The 23,130-nt window shown below is 39.7% G+C and overlaps 1 long non-coding RNA gene across 1 annotated transcript in view; it reads right to left on the bottom strand.

Annotated features, from left to right (window-relative positions):
- LOC136879222 (uncharacterized) overlaps nt 1-23,130 on the bottom strand; it is a 185,990-nt gene that overhangs the window by 2,546 nt on the left and 160,314 nt on the right. The window contains exon 2 of the long non-coding RNA XR_010860910.2: nt 4,623-4,778. This is a non-coding gene — a long non-coding RNA (uncharacterized lncRNA). The remainder of the gene's footprint in view (nt 1-4,622; nt 4,779-23,130) is intronic.

Raw genomic sequence — 23,130 nt, 5'->3', positions numbered from 1 at the left:
GTTGTAAAGATGTGTCGTAAACATTTGCGTGAAAATGAAATCCTGGAAGAATTACAACATATTATGGTGGGAGAATCTAAGTTCGGATGAAACAGATCGTAATTTCGTACTACCAGCCGACGAAGCATCCGGTGATACTGAATGCGAGCAAATTGAATGCATGGCAAATGAATATAAATCTCTGTTCCTCTCTTCATAGTAATTTTCTTTTCTTTCTCTTTACCTCCAGTGCATGGATTTACATTTAATATTTGCTGATTTTTGATAGGATTTCTGATATATTCGTATTGTTGTAATTGTAATTAATGAAGAAGCTACTAATTGTTGCCCATATGGCTGGATCCCCAATAAATATTACTGCTCGTAAATAATAGTTCTTTAATTTAAACATGATATTATCAACAATAAAATCATTACAACAACATTTTAGAGCGTGGGTCAAATTGACCCAGGTTGGGCGTTAGAGGCAAATGGAAAAGCCGGGCATTGGAGTGTTAGATCAAATGGTAAGCGTAATGTTCAGTAAGGTTCCAACATGCATGAACAGCGAGACCCCGGGCATGTAACAGACTTCTAGGCCTTCCTAAAAGACCTTCAAGAAGGACTACGAAGTAGTGTTTGCCATTTTGAGCGACAAGATCACGTAACTCTCAGCCTCCATCAATGTTAATCAAACGAGGAAAGAAAGAGGTCCGGTACTTCGAAAAGTAGGGGGTGTCAATTAAAGACATGGAAGACTAGGGTTTCCAATTTAACATCATCGGTGTCAGAAGGAAAACAAGGGAGGTTGAATGAGAAAAATGAGAGAAAACAAAAAGTTTGGTGTAGTAAGTAGATCAGTTCCAAATTGTCCTCTTATTACGTGTTCATTACACTACATGTTACAATATATCGTCGTTGCCGGGACGAAACCTCCTATGTGTTAATATTTTTGGAGATATACTGACCCGCAGTACATACATTATGAAGAACGAGAATGCCTTTACAATATTCACACAATATTGCACCTTAGATGACAGAACCCTACCGGCCAAAGTTCTAAGCTAAAATATTTCATATAGAAGGTTTTGTCCCGGCAACGACGATATGATCCCCTGGGGGTGTGAAATCCAAAAGATATATCAAATTCACTGAGAAGAAAACTGTGTTAACGATGACAATAGAGAAAGTTTAACTGTAACTTCAGTGTAGTTAATATATCCTTCATAAAGCATCTTATTACACATTTTCATGAAATGATTTAATGGATCTGAACATGAATGATAACTTCATATTATCTTAACACCTAGTATCACCTACATTACTTGAGTTTTCGTAGTACTCCTGAAAGCTGCCGAAGCTATGGACTTTTAATTGAATGTGTCCCTCCGACAATCCTGTTGGCAATACTTTTTCAGTTCGCGTATTTTGACGAAACAACGTTGTACATGACCTCTTCTGTCGTGCAAATATTTTAATGCGAAATTTTCCGGTTGGTGCTTCTCAAAACATTTTTACCGCGCGAGGTAGAATGGAACAACGGGACACGTTACAGTCAGTCCTAGGTGGGAGCAGCTTGAGCTGAAGTGTTTTCAGCTATTTACTTTTACGTCTCCAGCAGTAAGTGCTCAGTGGCACTTGTCTCATTGTTCGGCCGCACCTTTCAATTGGGAGTCCACACAATAAATTAAAACACACAATCACACACTTTCAGCCTTTCAGCCTTAGCGATTTTCGAACCATTCTCCCTCATCTTGTTACAGAAGGTTCCTTCGATGAAGCTGGAGGCGAATTCTTGACAGACAGCACATTTACGAGCCACCTAGATTATTAAGTCTTCAGCAGATGTAGTTTGCTCCAAAGGGAAGATCCATTGTACAGATCTAATAATGAGCTCTCCTGCAGCACCTAACAACACTGGCTTTGCTATCCGTGCCAGGATGTACTTCAACTACCTTTACCAAGGGCCAGAATATGCTCACTTTCCTTTCATTTTCCACCACAATAATTTCTCCGATCCTTATTGTGTTCTTAACCTTCCCAAGTGTTTGCAACATTTGACTCAAGTATTCTGTTCGGAACCTGTTTTTTCAAATCTTCTCTTAATCTATGCGGGTATCGTATACTCTTACTAAGTTCCACCTTATCCAAGTGATCAAGATCAGGTATTCCCACCAGTGAAATCGCTGGGGTTAATGGTTGTAAGTTTTTAGGATCTTCCGGTACATATGTCAGTGGTCTTGAATTCACTACTGCTTCACACTCATTCACCATAGTCAGTAGTTCTTCATAATGGAGAGCATCCCGTCCAAGGATTCTTCTTAGCAGCCTATTTACCTTTTGTATCAACCATTCCCACCAAACTCCCCCATCCCCACCCCCAATGCAGCAGATAAGGTGTTACATTTCCACTCAGTTCTTGCTACAGCAGCCTCGTATTCAATCTCTTTCCATTTAATGTCATCCAAAAGGTTGTTCATTCCCACAAAACTTGTCCCATTGTCACTGTACATTACCTTAGGTCGCCCTCTGCGAGATATAAATCTTGTCATTGCAAGCAGAAAATTAGGTTCATTCCTTAAATAGTCATTCAAAGATAGAGACACCTTTGATTTACAGGAAGTATCGAAAACTGGTCGAACAGGTAGGTTGTGACACTTAGTACTTTCAATCACTTGCTTAGGAACTTCCTCGATTGTGCATCCTTGCTTCCATTTCTGTAACATTGCGCCATAGTCATGAAACTTGGTCAAATTAATCCATTTTACAGTGATAAAAATCTGTATTTTCTCTGCAATACCCTTGTTGTCAGGCAACTCATCTCGGTTATACTTCCAGGGGAGTTTCACTTGATAACGACCATCATAGATCCACTTCATGGTCTTCTGAAAATGGTTGAGAGGGAATAACTTTTTCTTGGCTTCTTGTCATACCTTCACCGGCATCGGAAATTCCTCAAGTATCAAGCTTCCATTAAGTCCGAAATACAAGGTGTATATGTCAGCAAAGGTGCCGTCAGAGCACTTGTTCGCGTTCTTCAGCGTCATTTGATACACGGTTTCCAAGCTAAACTGGTAACATATCTTCAGATATATATGATTCCACCAAAGGAAAAAGCATCGCAGCGCATTTATCTGATGTCATTCCTACATATCAAGCGATCTAAAATGCGATTCTAACTTGTAATATAAGTGAACACTAATGCCTTTATTTGTTTGTTTGTTGCATTCTTCTCAAATAACCTGAAAATTTCTCTGACATAACTTCGATAAGAAGTTCTTCGCGACCAAACTTGTCTCGTAAACAATTTATCACCCAGGAATACTTTTCTGCAGTAGGGAGAAAACTGTCAAAAATTTCTATATATTCTGGACCTCCTAAAGTCGCCTAAAGTTGTACTGAAATGTGTTTTCACCTTCTATCAGTTGGTTCTTATGTACACGTTTGAATTGGCTCTAGGCGTTTAACAAGTCATTCACTTTACCCCCATATTTCCTCAGTTCAATCCTGGGTAGCTTCTACTTCTTTCTCGATGTTGCACGTGATCATGTGGACTAAGTTCGATCAGTCTTTGCAGTAAGCGTATTAAGAAATATTCCCACTTCCACCCTACCACTGTCCATTTTTATCTTTATATCGTTCCACTGCCATATACTCGACTTCATAATCCTCGTCGTTCACACTATAAAATGAAAGTTTGAAACCTATTTCCTCATCAGAACTAAACAATTCCCCATATAATCTCTCTAAAGTTGTCAACTTAGTTCCTACTACGTTCCTACTTCATTTTCCATTGGTTCATAAGTAAATTGTAACACTTAGTAAATTATGATCTCATCGGCTTACGTTTCGCTAGAAGCTTATCCATTGTTTTACTCATCTCCAGTAATCAGAAATTATAAGCCTTGTTTCCATCTGAGATGTCCGCCTCTCTAGCGTAATGGTTACCGCTATTAGCTGCCGTTCTTGGGGCCCATGTTCGATTCCCGGTACTACCAGATATTTATGGTATGGTTAAAATGGTGCATACAGCTCACCTCCATTAAGGGTGCGCCTGAAAAGAGTTGCACCACCTCAGGACGAGACGAAGGAACTTCATTTCATCTGAGATCATGTCGGATTCACCAAAATGTCGAGAATAAGTGAAATTGATCAAATTTCGTATCTGTTTTTCCCTCAAGAACACATTATTCACAAAATTACTCTGAGAAATACAAAACAACAAGATTTTCCGCCACAATGACTCTTTCAAAACTTCGGCGATTGTTTATTGTCTTCCAGTAAACAGAATACCGTTGGAACCATCAAGCTCTCCAAAGTTTTTGCTCTGTATCAGAGTTATTTTGATTCATACAGTACTTCAGTGTTCAGACAAGTCATATTATCTACTTAAAAATTACAGTAGCGATGTTTTTTATCGGTAAGTTTATACTTCTGCAGTATGCTAGAAGCAAAGACCACAGAAGAACGCTACTTACGCTACCGTAAAATTTATATTTTGTCGCTTACAACTTTTTTGATGGACCCATTTAATTGAAGGAGTTTGTTTTATGTCATTTAAGGAAAGTGGGACTTACGTGTCTTACCATCATTCCGATATACTGTATTACTATTTTGTATGTAATGTTTTACTTACGGCTTACCTAGAGCTGAAGAGGTGGCGTGGGCATTGTTGTGGTCGTCGTTGTAGATGTCGTTGATGTGGTTGTGGTTGTGGGACACCACTTACATAAGATTCGTCCATGACAAAAGTGTCGGCAGAGTGCTTGCCATCCGTACCTCCCTTCACTGGGCACCACCTTGAAAGAGACATTAGTAAACTATGTTTGCATTATTGTAAGATAACTTTAAACACTCCTTACCAAATAAGTTACACAAACTGCAATTATAACTCCGGTTGTGTTTTCCAAACCTTGCTGAGTTTACTCTTGACTTTATATCTGAATAAGTTATTCTCCTAGAACAATATTACAGTTTAATCACCAGAATTGAATCTGGCTCCATGGCTAAATGGTTAGCGTGCTGGCCTTGGTCACAGGGGTCCCGGGTTCGCTTCGCGGCATGGTCGGGAATTTTAATTGCCATTGGTTAATTTTGCTGGCATGGGGACTGGGTGTATGTGTCGTCTTCTTCATCATTTCATCTTCATCACGACGCGCAGGTCGCCTACGGGTGTCAAGTAGAAAGACTTGCATCTGGCGAGCCGAACATGTCCCCGGACACTCCCGGCACTAAAAGCCATACGCCATTTCATTTTTACCAGAATTGAAAGCACAAGACCACCGGCCAAGTCACTAACCTATTCGTTCTTAATATCACCCATCGTCATCTTCAAATTTAAAAGCAATTGATTCCATTTGAATGGAAACAAATAAATCTATTCAAGTTACCCTACACAAATGACATTGAAATTTTTGGAATAATTCAGGAACACAGAAAAAGCATTCAAAATATAACATGACTCACCTGAATGGGACTAAGAATAAATTTGCATAAGTTTAAGGATGCGGCCATTTAAATTAAGAGAGCCATTAGTTCATAGGTTTCTTTCGAATGTAAAGGAAGAGATAAATGCGAAGCTAGAATACTAACGGAAGTTTATAGGCTTATGAAATATTTCAAATCATATTTCCTTCACCGTTAAACTTGTGTTAATAAAAGAAGTTTTGATGTATTGATACAAGACATGTATACTGATACTGATTGTTGTACACTGCCTTGGATCGCTAGAGCGAAAGGTATTGTACAGGCAACACTGCTACCTGAAAGCAAGTTCGAAGAATGAGAGTAAAACTTCGCGCGAGTTGATGGATAGGCAAGCCGTCCGAACTCCGCTGACGAACACAGCAGTGACGTGGCCCCCTAGGGCTTCACGCAGCAAGCATGGCCATATATGGTGATGTTCCGACCCATCTGTAAAGTCTATTTGGAGTTAAGACACAATTATTTTTGCACCGCCAACGTTGAGGCTAACGTTGAGCTGCAAACTATCAGATTCTTGAGCAAATCTACTGTGTACTTTATGAGTTATAGAGGCGAATAATATCTAGGTTTCGAGATTCTTCATAGGTTCCAGGTAGAAAAGCATGGCGATCTAGGCTATTGACAGGCGGTAATACTCCACCGTTTCTGCAATACGGGCGACGGGTGGAGCTCTACAAGTGTGGCAGACCGAACCTATGTCCAGTCGGGACTCTGTATTTCAGCGCGACGATACTCTGACTCTCTATTGCTCGGTTCCAGTGGAAGTGGAACATAGTATTTTTCTTCAAGTGTCATGTTAGGACTTGTATTTTCTTTACAAACAGTGGCGTTCCAAAGGGACACAGAATTTTTCCAAGTGTTAATATTTCTCCAAGTGTTGTAGTTTTTCCAAGTGTCATATTGAACTTGTGTTTTCATAACAAACTGTGGAACACAGAATATTAATGCCATATTTGAACTTGTGTTTAAGTTTCTAGAGGACATAGAAATTTTCTGTGCCGCATTTAAACTTATAGATTCTACTTTGTAATAACTATTTACAGATATTGTTAAACATTCTTCAAGTGCAGTTAAACTTTGATAATTATTTATAGACAGTGTAGCACATTCTCCGAGTGGCATTAAACGTCTTTAATTTATAACAAACATACTGATAAATCCTGAACCTCCACGAACTGTAAATATTACGTTAAACATTGTGTTCCAATCGTAAAATTGACGAAGCCAGTTAGGAACAGTGACAATGCAAGTTAGCAATCTAATAGAATATATCAGAGTGTCTCCGAGTGCCATTAAACTTGTTTAATTTATGGCAAACACAATAATATGTCCTGAGCTTTCACGAAAGGTAAACATTACTTTCAACGTAGTGGTCCAGTCATAAAATTGACGAAGCCAGTCAGTTAGGAACAGTGACAATGCAAGTTAGCGATCTAATAGAATATATCAGAGTGTCGTGCCAATATCGGCGGACGTACGTCGCGAACTTTACCTTGAAAATTTGTACATAATTTTCTCAAGTATCAATTCGGCTGACATTCAACGTGTGGTCAGTTAAACAGTTCAGTTGTTTTCTTTTCAAGTGCTAATTTCATGAACGTTTGTGATTCAACGAGGTGTTTGAGTCAAAAATTCGAGTATCAATTTCATTAAGATTTGACATATCCCATTTACAATGAATTAATGCAGTATTTAAAGCAAAAATCAATTTATTCGACAGTGATGAAAGTCAGTTGAATGCCATCGGGGTACTTGTGTGTTCGTTGCGCCTCACCTCTCAGTATTCTCTTGTGACATCGAACCCCGCAACGTGTGCACCTAGAATTTCTGGAACTTACAGAACCTCCATAAATTCGAGAACTTCGGATCCTGGACGGGCGTGGTCCCTGTCCAGACCGAGCCCAGTAATCATCCCGAAGTCCGGAGGTTCCAGCCTGCTACAACGCACCAGCTCAAGGTGTGTAAAAGGTGATATTAATTTGTTTCTAATGAACAATAAAAACAGATTCAATGAAGTAATACCCCTTTCTGTACCAGCTCCAATGCTTACGTACCGCTCCCTTAGAAATATTCCATGCTCTTCAAGCTAGTATATGTGGCTAAAGCCACTTTTCCTGGTACAGACAGGAGTTTTAACGTGGCACCTGAAGCTTAAGGGGTCGACTCCATTTGAGTTTTAACGTGTTAGATTAGCATACACCCCAACCTAAGGTTGTCTAACTCAAAGTCGGATTGTTAAAGCTATACGAGTTATAGTGTTCACTAACTCAATTGAAATACAAGTGTAAAACATAACGCTAAAAGCATAAGCAGTTAAACTTAGTAGAAGTGATTTAAATTAACTTAGAAATACTTGATTCAGTAATTTAACTAATTAGCACTAAGACTTTCTAGCTCTAATCATGAATACCGACTTAATGAGTCTATCTCTAATCTTGAACAGTCTTTGAGAGAAATTCTTAATGAGTTTAGCTGTAATCTTCAACAGTCTTTGAGATAACAGCTTAATGTGACTAGCTGTAATGCTGAACGTAGACTTAGGTAGTCCGTAGTTCAGATTAATGCCGAAGTCGACAGAAAATTTGTGGAAGCGAATACTACCGTAGAACAAAAGCTTACTCAGGCTAGCACTCGCATGGAAAAGAAATGAAAGAGTCCAACGCTAGGGTAGATGCAAGAATTGCCAAAATGAATGTCCAACTGAAAAATAACATGGAGGTCATGAAAGAACATATTAAAACCCAAGTTGTAGGCCATCTCAAAGACGACATCCAAGTTATTCTTGCAATCTCTCAGAAAATTACTGAAGAGGTAGGAAACGTAAAAACACAATTTCAAGTGTCACACTCACAGTTATTCTTAGTCCAGTTTATGATAGCCTCTATTCAAGAGAATCTTAGAGACTCATTGAAAAATGGCATTCAAAGAGTAAGTAACGAGGTCAGTCTTGTAAAGAGTAGACCGGATAGACCGGGATAGTTTGTTAAAAAGTTTTCATTCGAATTAGATACTACACATACTCATATCGTGCGTATATGCCGAGATATATCCGAGCTAAAAAAGGACATTCGGGAAGAAGTTAAGGTGGTAGAAGGCACTATTAAACAACAGGTGGAAGATGTTAAAACAGAACTATCAACACAGATAAAAAAATCTTGGTAGCAAAGTCTCTAATTTAGAACTATGAGGTACTCCCTTATGTTCATCAAGTTTACTGGGGACTAACGAAAACACGAATATCACTACTGTCATCCGAATGGTGGATGAAAAGTCTGCTAAATTCTCAGGGAATGAGGAATACATCGCTAGGGAATTTATACTCAGAGGGATATTTTCAGGAGAACAAGATTGGTCCTGATCGACAGCTCCGTGTTTTCTCTAAACTCTTAGAGGGACGTGACCTATCGTGGTATTCCTCTTTCACATGTTTTTAACACCTATTCAGAGCTTAAAGAGTCTCTACTTAAGCTCGTCTGGAATTCGAGACGCAACATCTAATTAAATTGCAGTTATACGCTAAGAAGTATAAAACTTCCATAAATACATCCCGTTATGCGGACTACTTTTTGGGCAGCTTAAGACAATAAAATTCTCAGAACCACCATAGCCTGAAAAAGAGCTGATCCAAGCGATCACATTAGAGCCCAAGTCCAGGATATTTTGTTGGCTGCTAATGTACAATCATTTGAAAAATTGGACGGGATACTTCGTAGGTTGGACATTTCCCATGCTCAATCTTTACCCAGGGAGGGTAAAACTAAAGAAGTGACTACCAGTCCTGTCGCCATTATGACACAAAGACGACCAGATCCGGAAATACCGGTGGAACAAAATGTGCAACGAATCACACCTATCCGATATCGATGGTACAAAGGACGACCATATAGAGGGAAAGTGCCGTACAAAAGTATATGAACATGGAAGAAGCCAACAGAGGCCCAGCAAGAAGAGGACAGTTTCCTATCGGGAAGAATTGAATAGACGATGGATAGATACTCAAGATTACATCAAAGAACAACGGAAAAGTGATGATCAAGTAGGAATCGCCTCATTACAGTATCAGGATTCTTCTGGTAAAAGAAACGAACCACCTTCACCGAACTCCGACGCAACGGGTGCCAAACAAAAACTCAAATCTTCTCTTAGGAAGATTGCGTGAAAACATAAGGAAGGGAGAGCCGCTCGGAACTATTCCAAGAGAACACGACACCATCTAGGCCAAGAGTCCAGCGCAGCTTACCAGTAATTGCCATTAACATTGGTAACATCAGAATTATGTCGTTGGTTGACTTAGAAGCTCAAACCTCCCCCATTTCAACTAGACTGTTGGAAGCCATAAAGGAAAGAGATGATGTACTTGTGATGCCTGTCGCCCAACTTAGGATGAAAGAGATCCTGCCAGATAAATGCATTAAAGGTAAGTTACAGGTTTTTGTGGAATTCATAGTGGGTGGCGTTCAATTCCAGCACAGTACTTAGTGCTTTCTCAGATGAAATTTAATATTATCATCGGTTCTGATTTCCTTATTAAACATGGAGGAGTGATTGATTGTCCTGAAAACGTCATTATATTTTACAATGTTGACCCTGTATAAATACGGCTGATTGAAGGAGATGATGGTCGAATATAAGGTATAGATACTCCGCAGGAAGACTTCGATGGTGGCAATAGCTATGCTGCGCCATTCCAAAATAAAGAAGGTTATCCCAATGAAGTGTGACCCGTCGAAAACATGTCCATTATAGAAGAGATGTACGACGACGGTCCAGACTATATCAGCTCCACAGTCAGTGTAACTGAAGACCCAGCGGCCAATGAGGACGTTGCAGACACAGTTGAGGAAATCTTCAGAACATATCCGGATGTATTCAATGGTAAGCCAGGAAAGGTTCGAAATTTTGGATACCATCTGTATGTTAAGGATACCTCCACGTGCAAGAAACGACCCTATCCCATACCAGAAAAGTACAGAGCAGAGGCAAGAGCGCTCATCAAACAGATGGTACCATCGGGGTTTTATATAATGATTCCAACTTAAATAAATACTTCGAAAGAGACGCATAAAGAAAATCCTGATCAAATTTTCTTTGTTCCGAGGGTGGGGAACATGTATCGGAAACACCGCTACGTGAAAGCAAGTTGGAGGTATGAGAGTTAAACATCGTGCGAGGTGAAAGATAGGCAAGCCGGCCGAACTCCGCTGACGTACACTACAGTGACGTGGCCGCCTAGGGCGGGCTTCACGCAGCAAGCATGACCATATATGGTGATGTTCCGACCCATCTGCAAAGTCTATTTGGACTTAAGACACAATTATGTTTGCACCGCCAACGTTGAGGCCAACGTTGAGGCCAACGTTGAGCTGCAAACTACCAGGTTCTTGAGCAAATTACAGTGTACTTTTAGGAGTTATAGAGGCGGATAATATCCATGTTTCGGGATGCTTCATTGGCTCAAGGTAAAAAAGGCTATTTACAGTCAATAATACTCCACCGTCTCTGCGATACGGGTGACGGGTGAAGCTCAACATGTGCGGAAGGCCGAAACTGTGTCCAGTCGGGACTCTGTATTTCATTGGGACGATACTCTCACTCTCTATTACTCGGTACGAGTGGAAGTGGAATGTAGTATTTTTCTTCAAGTGTCATGTTAGGACTTGTGTTTTCTTTACAAACAGTGGCGTTCCAACGGAACACAAATTTTTCTAAGATTTTAATATTTCTGAGTGTCATATTTAACTTGTGTTTTCATAACACACTGTGGGAACATAGAATATTAATGCCATATTTGAACTTGTGTTATCTTCTCGTGAAGTTCCGAAAGAACATAGAAATTTTCAGTGCCACATTTAAACTTATAGATTCTACTTCGTATTAATTATTCACAGACAGTGTTAAACATTCGTCAAGTGCAGTTAAACTTTAATAATTATAGACAGTGTTGAAAAGTATTTGAGTGCACTAATTATTTACAGACAGTGTAGCACATTCTCCGAGTGACATTAAACGTGTTTAATTTATAACAAACGTACTAATATATCCTGAACTTCCACGAACTGTAAATGTTACTTTAGACGTAGTGTTCTAATCGTAAAATTGATGAGTCCAGTCAGTTAGGAACAGTGAAAATACAAGTTAGCGATCAAGGAGAATATTTCACAGAGTGTCGTGCCAATATCAGTGGACTTACGTCGCGAACTTGACCTTGAAAATATGTACATAAATTTCCCAAGTATCAGTTCGGCTGACATGCAAAGTGTGATCAGTTACACAGTTCAATTGTTTTCTTTTCATGAGCCTCCGTGGTTCAGCGATGTGTTTGTGTCAAAGATTCGAGTGGCAATTTCATTAACATTTGACATATCCCACTTACAATGAATTAATGCAGTATTTAATGCAAAAATTAATTTATTGGACAGTAATGAAAGTGAGTTGAATGCCATATTGGGGACTTGTGTGCTCGTCACGCCTCATCTCAGTATTCTCGTGCGAGATCGAACCCCACAACGTGTGCACCTAGAAATTCAAGAACTTCCAGATTCTACAGGAATTCGAGAAATTATGGAACTTCGAGTTCTTCGCATCGAGGACGGGCGTGGTCCCTGTCCAGACTGAGCCCAGTAATCATCCCGGAGTCCGGAGGTTCCAGCCTGCTACAAAGCACCAACTCTACTTGTGTAAAAGGTGATATGAATTTGTTTCAAATGAACAATAAAACCAGATATTCAAAATATAAATTCAGTGAAGTAATACCACTCTCTGTACCAACTCCAATGCTTACGTACCACCCCCTTAGAAATATTTGATGCTCTTCAATCTAGTATATGCGGCTAAAGGCACTTTTTCCTGGTGCAGTATTGAATAAACCTATGAACCTATTAAGAGAGAAGGAGAAAGAACAATTATAAAATTATAAAGCTCTACAAACTTTGCAGATAAACCTGACATTGAGGCACAAATTAGAATAACTAGGTAGGGCAAATACTGAGTATGGAAAACACCAGAAAAAATTATGAAATACTCCCCAGAATGGACGAGGAGATGGGGATGACGAGAAAGACCTAACATCTGATGGAGTCTTAGAAGATGTAAAGAGAATTATTTTAGTGGAGAACTGGTGCAGTTACCAATGATAGGGCAGCCTGGAGAAAGTCCTTTAGAAAGCCGGGGTCCACACTGGGATATAGATATAATAATGGCAATGACTCCAATACTCTCATACGCTCAAGCTCATTGAATCTAATATCGCCACAGATAAAAATGTATTGTTCATGATTCTCAAGATTTTACTGGTTTAAAAGGTCATTTGGGTAATTTGGAGACTGAATCTGTGATGGACGGATTTTCCGCATGCTTTGAGTACCAGCACGACCACGAGACTCAAAATTCGAGAAAATGTAACTTTTGGGAATTATTTCACTACGGGTTTTGGTCGGGAAGCATTTGTCAGTATACTTGGCGCGGCCATATTCCCCGCGGTCATTTCATGGAAAATTTTCGAGTCGTGAAGTCCGTCAGAAGTAGCTCCGTAGGAGTCGAGATTCTCTATCACCAGTTAAGTCGGTTTTGGGAGTTGGAATAAACCGATTTGTTTCAAGTTAAGGACATATCAGATATCAAAAGTTGTCTGTAAAACTTTACTACCATAAATCAGAGTTTGGAGCAGAACATTTAGCATTGCTTCGACAGTGGTCTTCAATGAAAACATTTTCACAAGTTACAGTCCCGTGCGAATTAATAGGAACTCTGCAATAAAGTACAATTTTCCATTACTTATTTATTCATATGATACATACCTTGAATAACTTTTAGTAACTATTATGTCCTCCTTTGTGTTTTACGAGTCCTTTCACATGATTTGGCATTCATTCCATAAGCTTTGAGCATTTACTTTTCAGTTCATCATGAAACCACACTTTAATTAGAGACTCTATCATGCTTCCTTTGGGGGAACAGTCAAATATTGCGAGTCTCATTTTACAAATAGCTCACACGTTTTCTATGGGATTTATACCAGGAGAGTTCCCTGGCCACTCTAAAGTACGAATATTGTTCTCACCGAAATTTATTTCACTGTCTTTGAAGTATGGCAAGGAACCAGATCTTGCTGAAAATAGCGTCACCTTCTGGAAACCTCTTCTGCAAGACTGGAATAGTTCTTCTTTGCAGTATTTGGATGTACTGGTCAGATTTAATCATCATCATCTCTCCAATGCGTCTTGTGTGAAACATCCCCAAAACATCTTCTGCGCGGGGTGTTTTACGGTCTGTTGCAAATGATATCAAGTTGTTGCCTCACTATTCGCTCGGCGCACCTACTGAACCCTCTGCCCCTGCACTTGAAAATAACTCTCATCAGAGAAAAGAACTGTCTTTCTGTGTTTCATTTTCCAGTCCTGGTAACTATATGCCCAAAAAAAGAGTTTTGTCCGAATTTCTCCTGTTAGAATGTTTTTATTTACGGGTTTGCTGACTTTCCTTCCAGTTAACAGAAGCCTACGGCAAACATTAGAAACATGCAGATCGACTCCCCTTTTCCCCTTCAAGCGCCAAGTCCACATCAGTAATCTTAGGGTTTAATTTACTTCTGAGGAGAAAACGTTCATCGGCACACTTCGTTTATTTTTACCTGTCACAACTGAACGTTCTCTTCGGAGAAACTGCTCCATTATTGTACCACTTAATAATTACATTTATAGTGCTACACCGACATCAAATTCAGTAGCTCTATTTTTGAGATAATGCTTCCTAGAAGTCGTATCCATTGAAGAAATACTACAACCTCAAGAAAGCGTTCGAAATAAAAACCACTTTTACCCACAACAATCGCCACACAAATTGAACAAACCCGAATTACAGTGAAAATAACGTGTAGATAGTGCGGGAACTAAGTCATGTGCAGCACACTGTCGCTAAAAAGTGCGGAAATAATGAAAAAATCCATTATTCCGATTAATTCGCATGGGACTGTAGACTGTGAGAGAGCGTTCTTGTCCACTGAGAAGAGGGAAAGATCTGCAGGTATTATGAGATTCAACAGGTGTTGTCTTTTAGTCGCAGTAAGCGAGAGACATTGTGCGAGGGGGCCTGTGTTCTATCTGCTTTCTACTTCATATAGGCAGAGTCAAAGAATTAAGAGGTCACAAGTAAATCTTTCACATCGAGTGCAAGCGATAGTTGGACCCTCGGTTAAGCATCAATTTGTTGTTCTGCCTCTTGGTCTGGTGCCTTCAATTTTGCCTTGCAGAATGCTCTTTTCTAAATTGTCTCCTTCTCTCCTCAAAATGTGTCCTAGGAACTGGAGGTAACTTTCACTGACGAGGGAAGATAGACGTTTTGTGATGCTCAGTTCTCAGTTCTCCTAGGCAGCATACCAGTCAACAAAGCGAAGCAAGGACAGATAATCATTTCATCGATCAATAATCGTCTTAGCGAGTCAATGACGTGTATGTGCCAGAAGGTTTGATTTTGATTTAATATGACATCCTTCAAAATTTTAATATGCTGGTAATATCATAAACATTCGCGACATTAAAGAAAATCACTTAGTTTCAAGAAACTAAGATGATGATAATGATGATGATCAAAACAATTATGATAGATACAATACTGGTTCTACAGGGGAAAAGGTACAGTAAATGCAGAAATAATTGGAACCGGTCAAAGGAAAATAGTGATTTCCATGGAGGTCACGATTCTCACGATTCTCAGTGTTGAGGAAATTAAGGAAGGAGAATCATAAAAATGAAAAACAGAAGATAGAAATGCATTCTAATATATTATACTGAAGTGCATTTATTATTATTATTATTATTATTATTATTATTATTATTATTATTATTGTTATTATTATCATCATTGTTATTAATAATTTAAGTATCCATTATTCGTGCTTGTGAGAAGGGATAAAAGTAGTTTAAGTAATTGTGTACAGAAATTAATGTGGTGGAATACAAGAAAAACTCGTGGAAATAATAATACACTGACTGACAGAGCAAATGCAACACCAAGAAGGAGTGATCAGAACTTTATGCCAATTGCAGGGTAGACTGACGTCACTGAGGTATGCTCATGATGTGAAATACGCCGCTGTGCTGCGCACGTAGCGAACGATAAATGGGACACGGCGTTGGCGAATGGCCCACTTCGTACCGTGATTTTTCAGCCGACAGTCATTGTAGAACGTGTTGTCGTGTGCCACAGGACACGTGTATAGCTAAGAATGCCAGGCCGCCGTCAACGGAGGCATTTCCAGCAGACAGACGACTTTACGAGGGGTATGGTGATCGGGCTGAGAAGGGCAGGTTGGTCGCTTCGTCAAATCGCAGCCGATACCCATAGGGATGTGTCCACGGTGCAGCGCCTGTGGCGAAGATGGTTGGCGCAGGGACATGTGGCACGTGCGAGGGGTCCAGGCGCAACCCGAGTGACGTCAGCACGCGAGGATCGGCGCATCCGCCGCCAAGCGGTGGCAGCCCCGCACGCCACGTCAACCGCCATTCTTCAGCATGTGCAAGACACCCTGGCTGTTCCAATATCGACCAGAACAATTTCCCGTCGATTGGTTGAAGGAGGCCTGCACTCCCGGCGTCCGCTCAGAAGACTACCATTGACTCCACAGCATAGACGTGCACGCCTGGCATGGTGCCGGGCTAGAGCGACTTGGATGAGGGAATGGCGGAACGTCGTGTTCTCCGATGAGTCACGCTTCTGTTCTGTCAGTGATAGTCACCGCAGACGAGTGTGGTGTCGGCGTGGAGAAAGGTCAAATCCGGCAGTAACTGTGGAGCGCCCTACCGCTAGACAACGCGACATCATGGTTTGGGGCGCTATTGCGTATGATTCCACGTCACCTCTAGTGCGTATTCAAGGCACGTTAAATGCCCACCGCTACGTGCAGCATGTGCTGCGGCCGGTGGCACTCCCGTACCTTCAGGGGCTGCCCAATGCTCTGTTTCAGCAGGATAACGCCCGCCCACACACTGCTCGTATCTCCCAACAGGCTCTACGAGGTGTACGATGCTTCCGTGGCCAGCGTACTCTCCGGATCTCTCACCAATCGAACACGTGTGGGATCTCATTGGACGCCGTTTGCAAACTCTGCCCCAGCCTCGTACGGACGACCAACTGTGGCAAATGGTTGACAGAGAATGGAGAACCATCCCTCAGGACACCATCCGCACTCTTATTGACTCTGTACCTCGACGTGTTTCTGCGTGCATCGCCGCTCGCGGTGGTCCTACATCCTACTGAGTCGATGCCGTGCGCATTGTGTAACCTACATATCGGTTTGAAATAAACATCAATTATTCGTCCGTGCCGTCTCTGCTTTTTCCCCAACTTTCATCCCTTTCCAACCACTCCTTCTTGGTGTTGCATTTGCTCTGTCAGTCAGTGTATTTCCAATTTCTCAATATTTCCTGTTTTCAGTTTAGTATTATCGCACATTTTGTACTTTTTTTAAAAAATATATTCTTATAACTAGTATTGAAGGTGTATATCACGCTATGTCAGTCAGGGTTATCTCTAAATTTAATTTTAAAGTACCGTAGGTTTTTTAAACATTTCTAAACAAATCTTGCTATTCAAAATATCATTTCAAACTCCTCTTAGTTCCCTTCCTATTACAAGCCAATTAGCCGCCACTCATGATAATAAAAGAATCGATTTTTTAAAATGGACCTAAGTCATGAATGTATGCATTTTCACATTTTTATCTGATTGCTTAGTTGTAAAGTGATGCTTTACTGTCAGATGAGTATCACAACTTTTTATTTAATTATAAACTTAACTGACACGTCACGTTAGAATTAACTGGAGTTCAATCAATTTCATTTGTGGAAGTCTAAGTGATATTTCTTTTAAGTAATACATAATTTATTATTAAGCCTTATATTTTAGTAGATAGAAACATACTTTTCTTTCAATCACATACTTTCTGAAATGTTGTCTGTGTAAGATTTCTCTTCAGCAAACAAGACTAGTACTTTGATATCGCCATTGCCTCTAACTATATACGACAAATAAATAAGCAAAATAATATTAATATCAATAATTTTATCCAACATGCTTCAATATTCTTATTCTTTGTCATTGTCATGTTGTGTCAGCCAAGATATCATTTGTGTGTACTCGTTGTTATGCTCTTGAAGAATTTAGTTCTATATATTCATCAGTTCGTGTATTTCCAGTTGAGTATGACGGCGATGATGATGGTAATGGTGTTCTTCAAAGTATGGTTAATGATATTATTTACTGTAGGTTAGCTTCCATGTAACCTTTTTCGTTTCTGAGTTTTCGTTTTGTCTCTTCAAAGATAGCTCAGCTTCTGTAGCGATATGTCCAGCAGTTTTTGAAATCCAAGATATCCGTGCCTGACACTTCTTCCAGCAAAAACTTTCGCGGTAAACCACTCTCTATAATATGACCAGTAAGTTCATGAAGTTCTTGGCACCTTTTGCTTATGATTTCAAAATCTCTGGTAAAATGTGGTGACCTCTCACAGGAAAAGCGTTTAAATTGGCCTGTGTCTGTGAGTAAACTGTTTTTTTAAGTGCCAAACTAAATGAGATACGCACATTTATACAAAGTGCCGCCTTGGACCCTCAGTCCTCACTCTACCTCAGGTATGACAATGGCCAGTTAAAAGAAATCAGTTTTAAGTTTACGAAATGCTCAGAAACAGACAATTGACTAAGTAGTGAGTTATACCCCTTTAAAAATAGATTTAATTGTAAAATATATGCTGAGTTTCATGAATGTGCGACCTGCTTAATCACCAAATACTTCAACATTGTACAGACAGACAGACAGACAGACAGACAGACAGACAGACAGACAGACAGACAGACAGACAGACAGACAGACAGACAGACAGACAGACAGACAGACAGACAGACAGACAGACAGACAGACAGACAGACAGACAGACAGACAGACAGACAGACAGACAGAAATTAAACCGTTGGATTTCGAGGCCTTTTTACGACAGGGAAATATGTTTGACTCTAGAAAGGTAAGGTATTTCATAATATGAAATACTAGCGAATGTACCCGTGCTTCGCTACGGTATTCTACATTGTATTCGAATATCGAAGTAAATAGTGTACATGCAGTAAATAAGATTGTTTTAAAATTGCATGCCTCTTAGCGTTATCCGAGAAAGAGCATGGGGAGGTCCCCGTACGTTGTTTCCAATGTAAAGTGTTTGTTACGGATTTGTGATATAACGGCAGGCTCACTTGCCTACTGGCATTCACAATCAAGTTGGGAAGTTTACATTATAATTGCAGGCCCCATTGCCTACAACGCGGACAGAATCGATTTGGGGAGTTTTCGTTAAAATGGCAGCCCCCCTTTCCTACTTCCAGACAGATTACAGTTGAGGAGTTTCTATTATAATGGTAGGCAATTACCCTACTATCACTCGAAATTGAGTTGTGCAGTTATCATTATAATGACAGGCCCCTTTTCCTACTGCCAGCCAGCGTACTGCCAGTCACACCAAGTTGGTGAGTTTCCATCAAAATAGCAGGCCACTATGCCTAATGCCAGTCACATTTTAGATGAGGACATTTCTTTATAATGGCGGGCACCCTTGCCTACTGCCAAACACAATCGGGTAGGGGAGTTTCAAACAAAACTGCATGCTCACTTACCTTCTGCAAGTCAAATCGAGAAGGGAACTATTCATTACAATTGTAGGCCTTCCTTTCTAATGACAGTTACACAGGAGTTGGAGAAGGAACCCTTTCCTACTGCCAGTCAAAGTCGGTGTGGGGAGTACTGATTACAATAGCAGACCCACCCTTTCTCGATCGCTAAAAATCGACATCAGTGAATATATATAGATCGACATACGAAAGTATATGCGTGTTTACAATATTGAAGACCTTCATTTACAGATTAACTGCTACTAAACGTACGTCATATCGACAAAGGATTATACCATAAGACACGCCGGATTTAGTGGCCTAAATGGCTGGTCCTATGATATGTCATCTATTCTTGGGTCAGATTGAGTTAGAAACCTGGAACAGGGTAAAGGTTTTGTAAGATTATCTCACATTACATTACTTTTCGGATAATAATGTGACAGCTACATACGTAGCATTTGGCTCATATATGGCTACTGGGTGGGCCAATTTTTGTGAAGAGTTTGATGATTCTGTATTTCATATAAGTAATTGAAAGAATGAATTATGCATGTGAAAATTCCAAATTGACTTAACATCGATTAATAGAGAAAAATCAAACGTAAAAGGGATACAGATACGGCAAAAAGTCATAAGACCAAGGTTGTAGATCATTCCAAATTGAACGGAGATTGTGCAGTCCGTTATGTGATAGGAATTTCCGAAGGTCTGCACCATCATTAAAATTGCCTGCATATTTCGATATTCTTCGGGGATAAAAAATGAAAAATTTAATGATATAGGATTTTTCCATTCGTTACAGGCTAAAACGTATAATTTTGTCAAATTTCAATTATCTTCTTATTCTTCTGGCTGATTATGCCACAATGTGGATTTTGGGCGAGGCGGGTAAAAATTAGGACTTTCAGGAAACTAAACCAAAAATTATGGAGATGGTTATTATTACCCCTTAAACGGAAAGCTGTACGAAAATTTCGCCAAAATAGTCAGTGTAGAGGCACACAGTCGTTACGATTTGATTTATATAGATAAGGAATCTGCTCGATGTAAAACACCTTTTGGGATATGGCCGCTGGACTTAACCTGCAAAAGTGACCATTCATGATATCTCCCTTATTAATCCTCCTGACGAAAAAATGCACATGAAAAAAAAGGTTTAGAGGTGGAATTCCATCAGGTTTGGTCGATTTCCAGTCAGGTTGGTCTTGTTCTCTATATATTGTGGAAGAGTAAAATCACCATTTGTGTTCCCTATAAACCGCCAGTCCATTCCGGAACATGAAATGTTATTTACGTTTAAAACCTACCTTTGGACAGGTGGATGCTAAATATAAATTTTGATTCGAATGTCTTCAGTAGTTTTCAGGTTGTAGGGAATACGCTTTACACGCACCCGCTCGTGAGTCAAGTCCGATGGGACTTGTACAGAAAAACGGTCCGTTAATGATATCTCCCTTATTAATCCTCGTATCGAAATGATGCACATGAGAAAAAAAGGTTTAGAAATTAATTTCTACCAAGGTAGGTAGACTTCCATAAAGTTTGGTTGTGTATATTTTTTGGAAGTGCAAAATCACTGTTTCGGTTTCGTACAAACCCCCAGTCAGTTCAGGGATTTAGAAACAATATTTGCCCTAAAACCTATCAAGGACAGGTGTATTCTACATACGAATCTTGGTGGAAATGCATCCAGTAGTTTCTAGCACTCACGTACATACGGCGTAATTAAGGAAGAAAATAATACAGTTAAGAATGTTGAAACTAATAGAAAATTGATTATAACTGAGGACAGCCGGATAACGACAAATATGTAAATGCCAAGTGAATGTATTGGAAAATCAAATGCCCCTCAATAAATTATGCTAGTGTGAGTTATGGATATAATAAAGCGGTAACAGAAGAGAAATTTAGGTCCAGTGATTCTTAGGTTGACCCGAACGTAGTCAAACCCAGAAAAACTACGGTAAGGCCAGCAAGATATAAAACAATAAAAAATAAAATAGAACACGCCAAGAGACAAAACAGACCAAAGTACGTCAGGAAGCGTAACTAGGCACCCACAGAACGTAATCTTAAAATCAGTAAATTACTTACCACAAGAAGAAGTGGGTGACACATCAAACAATGTAAAATAAATATCCAGTATCAGACGAGTAATTCATTTGAAAGAACAACACCAGTGTTTTTGTGCAAAGTTAAGTAGAATTTATTAGAGAAAGGTTAAACCTTGCAATTAGTCATAAGAAAACGCCCACGTAATAAAATGGAAAGAGTAGTAATTAACATGAAATAAAATTATTGCCAAGAAAATAAATTAATCATATTTAAAAGATATTAGGGGGCCCCACTATACTAGAAGTAATGTAATAATGAAAAGCGTATCAGCTAAAAATAAAGAAACAGCCTTTAAACTAATAAAAACCACATGAACCACCTAGTCCTAGTCAAGAACAGGTCTTACCAGGAACCCAGAAAGAAAATTCACCTTAAACACTACGGACAGGGAGAAGTTAAAAATATAAATTGAATTAGGAAAATTCAAAACAAAGGTAAAAGAAAAGGGGAAGCACAAAACATTCAATAAAATAGAAAGGAAACGCAGGTAATCAAGCCCCGAAAGGCAAACAAGGAACCAAAATCCATCATCAACCGAAAATGTTTACATTAACAATCACCGTACAACATACGTTGTCATGGTAACAGGCCCACGCTCAAAACAATGCAAAATCAAAGATACACACCGAAAGGAAACTAGGAACGAGGTAAAAAAGGTAACTATTTAGGTAGTACGAACAAAGACAGAAGAAAATATAAAACCGGACCCCAAAAATTAAATAAACAAACCGGTTCTTGGTTAGGGCTAAGTAGTTCAAGTTAGACCCAATAATGATGAGCTTAACAGCAGAGTAAAAATTAGAATTATATCATATTCCTTTTTCCTCTTGAACAATTTAGAATGAAATTTACCATACGTCCAGAACAACTTTACAAGTTTACATCACCATAATAGCACGTGATTAAATGAATATGCTTTTAAAAGGACATACTACCCAAGTTATTTTTTTTTTTGAAAACATATCATTAAAATTTAGCCGAGAGTGAACAAATTTTAACCATTAGAGTCTAAGACACGTCTAACACTTCCGAACAGTTTTTCTTTTTGGGGTTTCAACAATATCGAAAATAGAACAGGAGCTTGAAGCCACTCCGCGTCGCCATTTAAGACTCTGGTTCCCAAACGCAGACAGATAGACTTAAATCAAATACATACAGTCTGTGGACGTTTTCACCATGAATGAGGTATCACCTCATGTTGAGGGCTAGGAGGAGAGCCCTCACACACGTAGTATTCAGCCGTTCTCCATAGTTCCAAGTAAAATCTTCATCATCACGAGGCACCTACTACACGCGTCCATCACCAACCAGACGCCAGCACAAGAATGACTCTCTCGCTTCGAGCGAGCTTCAACAAGCTGTCCGAGACGAGCTCTCATTGGTCAAGGAGCTGAGCATCGTAGTACCAGTTCTCGGCACAGATGTCAGTACGTACAAGGAGCCCTTTAGATCAGGTCGTTACACGGACCAGACCGTTACCATAAAGTGGTAGAGAATCATAAAACTAAAAGGAAATAAGAAATTCAGCGAACTGAATACACAGAAACTTGTAGTAAGATACTAATTTCCACAGGGATTACCCCAGGTCCAAAAACGTTAGGGGGGGGGGGGGGGAAGAAGGCGATTAAATGTGACACCTCGGTGTGTGCCACCCCCTCCGAAGCTTTGCTTATCCAGTACATATCTTCGGCACTGAGGTCAGAAGTAACCAAAATTTTCATTATAGTCCAAAATTAAAGCGACCACAAGTATCACGTTCAACATAATAAATATCCAGTAAGGCGGTAGCGCTTTAGAATCACTTTCTACAGCATTAATTACAGTCAACACTGAGTTCAACCTTTTTCACAATATTTTCAGCCTTCCATGCACAATTTTTCAATAGTTTACACGCCAC

Source organism: Anabrus simplex, chromosome 1 (genome assembly GCF_040414725.1).
Source record: "Anabrus simplex isolate iqAnaSimp1 chromosome 1, ASM4041472v1, whole genome shotgun sequence".
Taxonomy (NCBI): domain Eukaryota; kingdom Metazoa; phylum Arthropoda; class Insecta; order Orthoptera; family Tettigoniidae; genus Anabrus; species Anabrus simplex.
The sequence above is the reverse complement of the archived record's forward strand: the minus strand, read 5'-3'. Positions and strand labels throughout refer to the sequence as shown.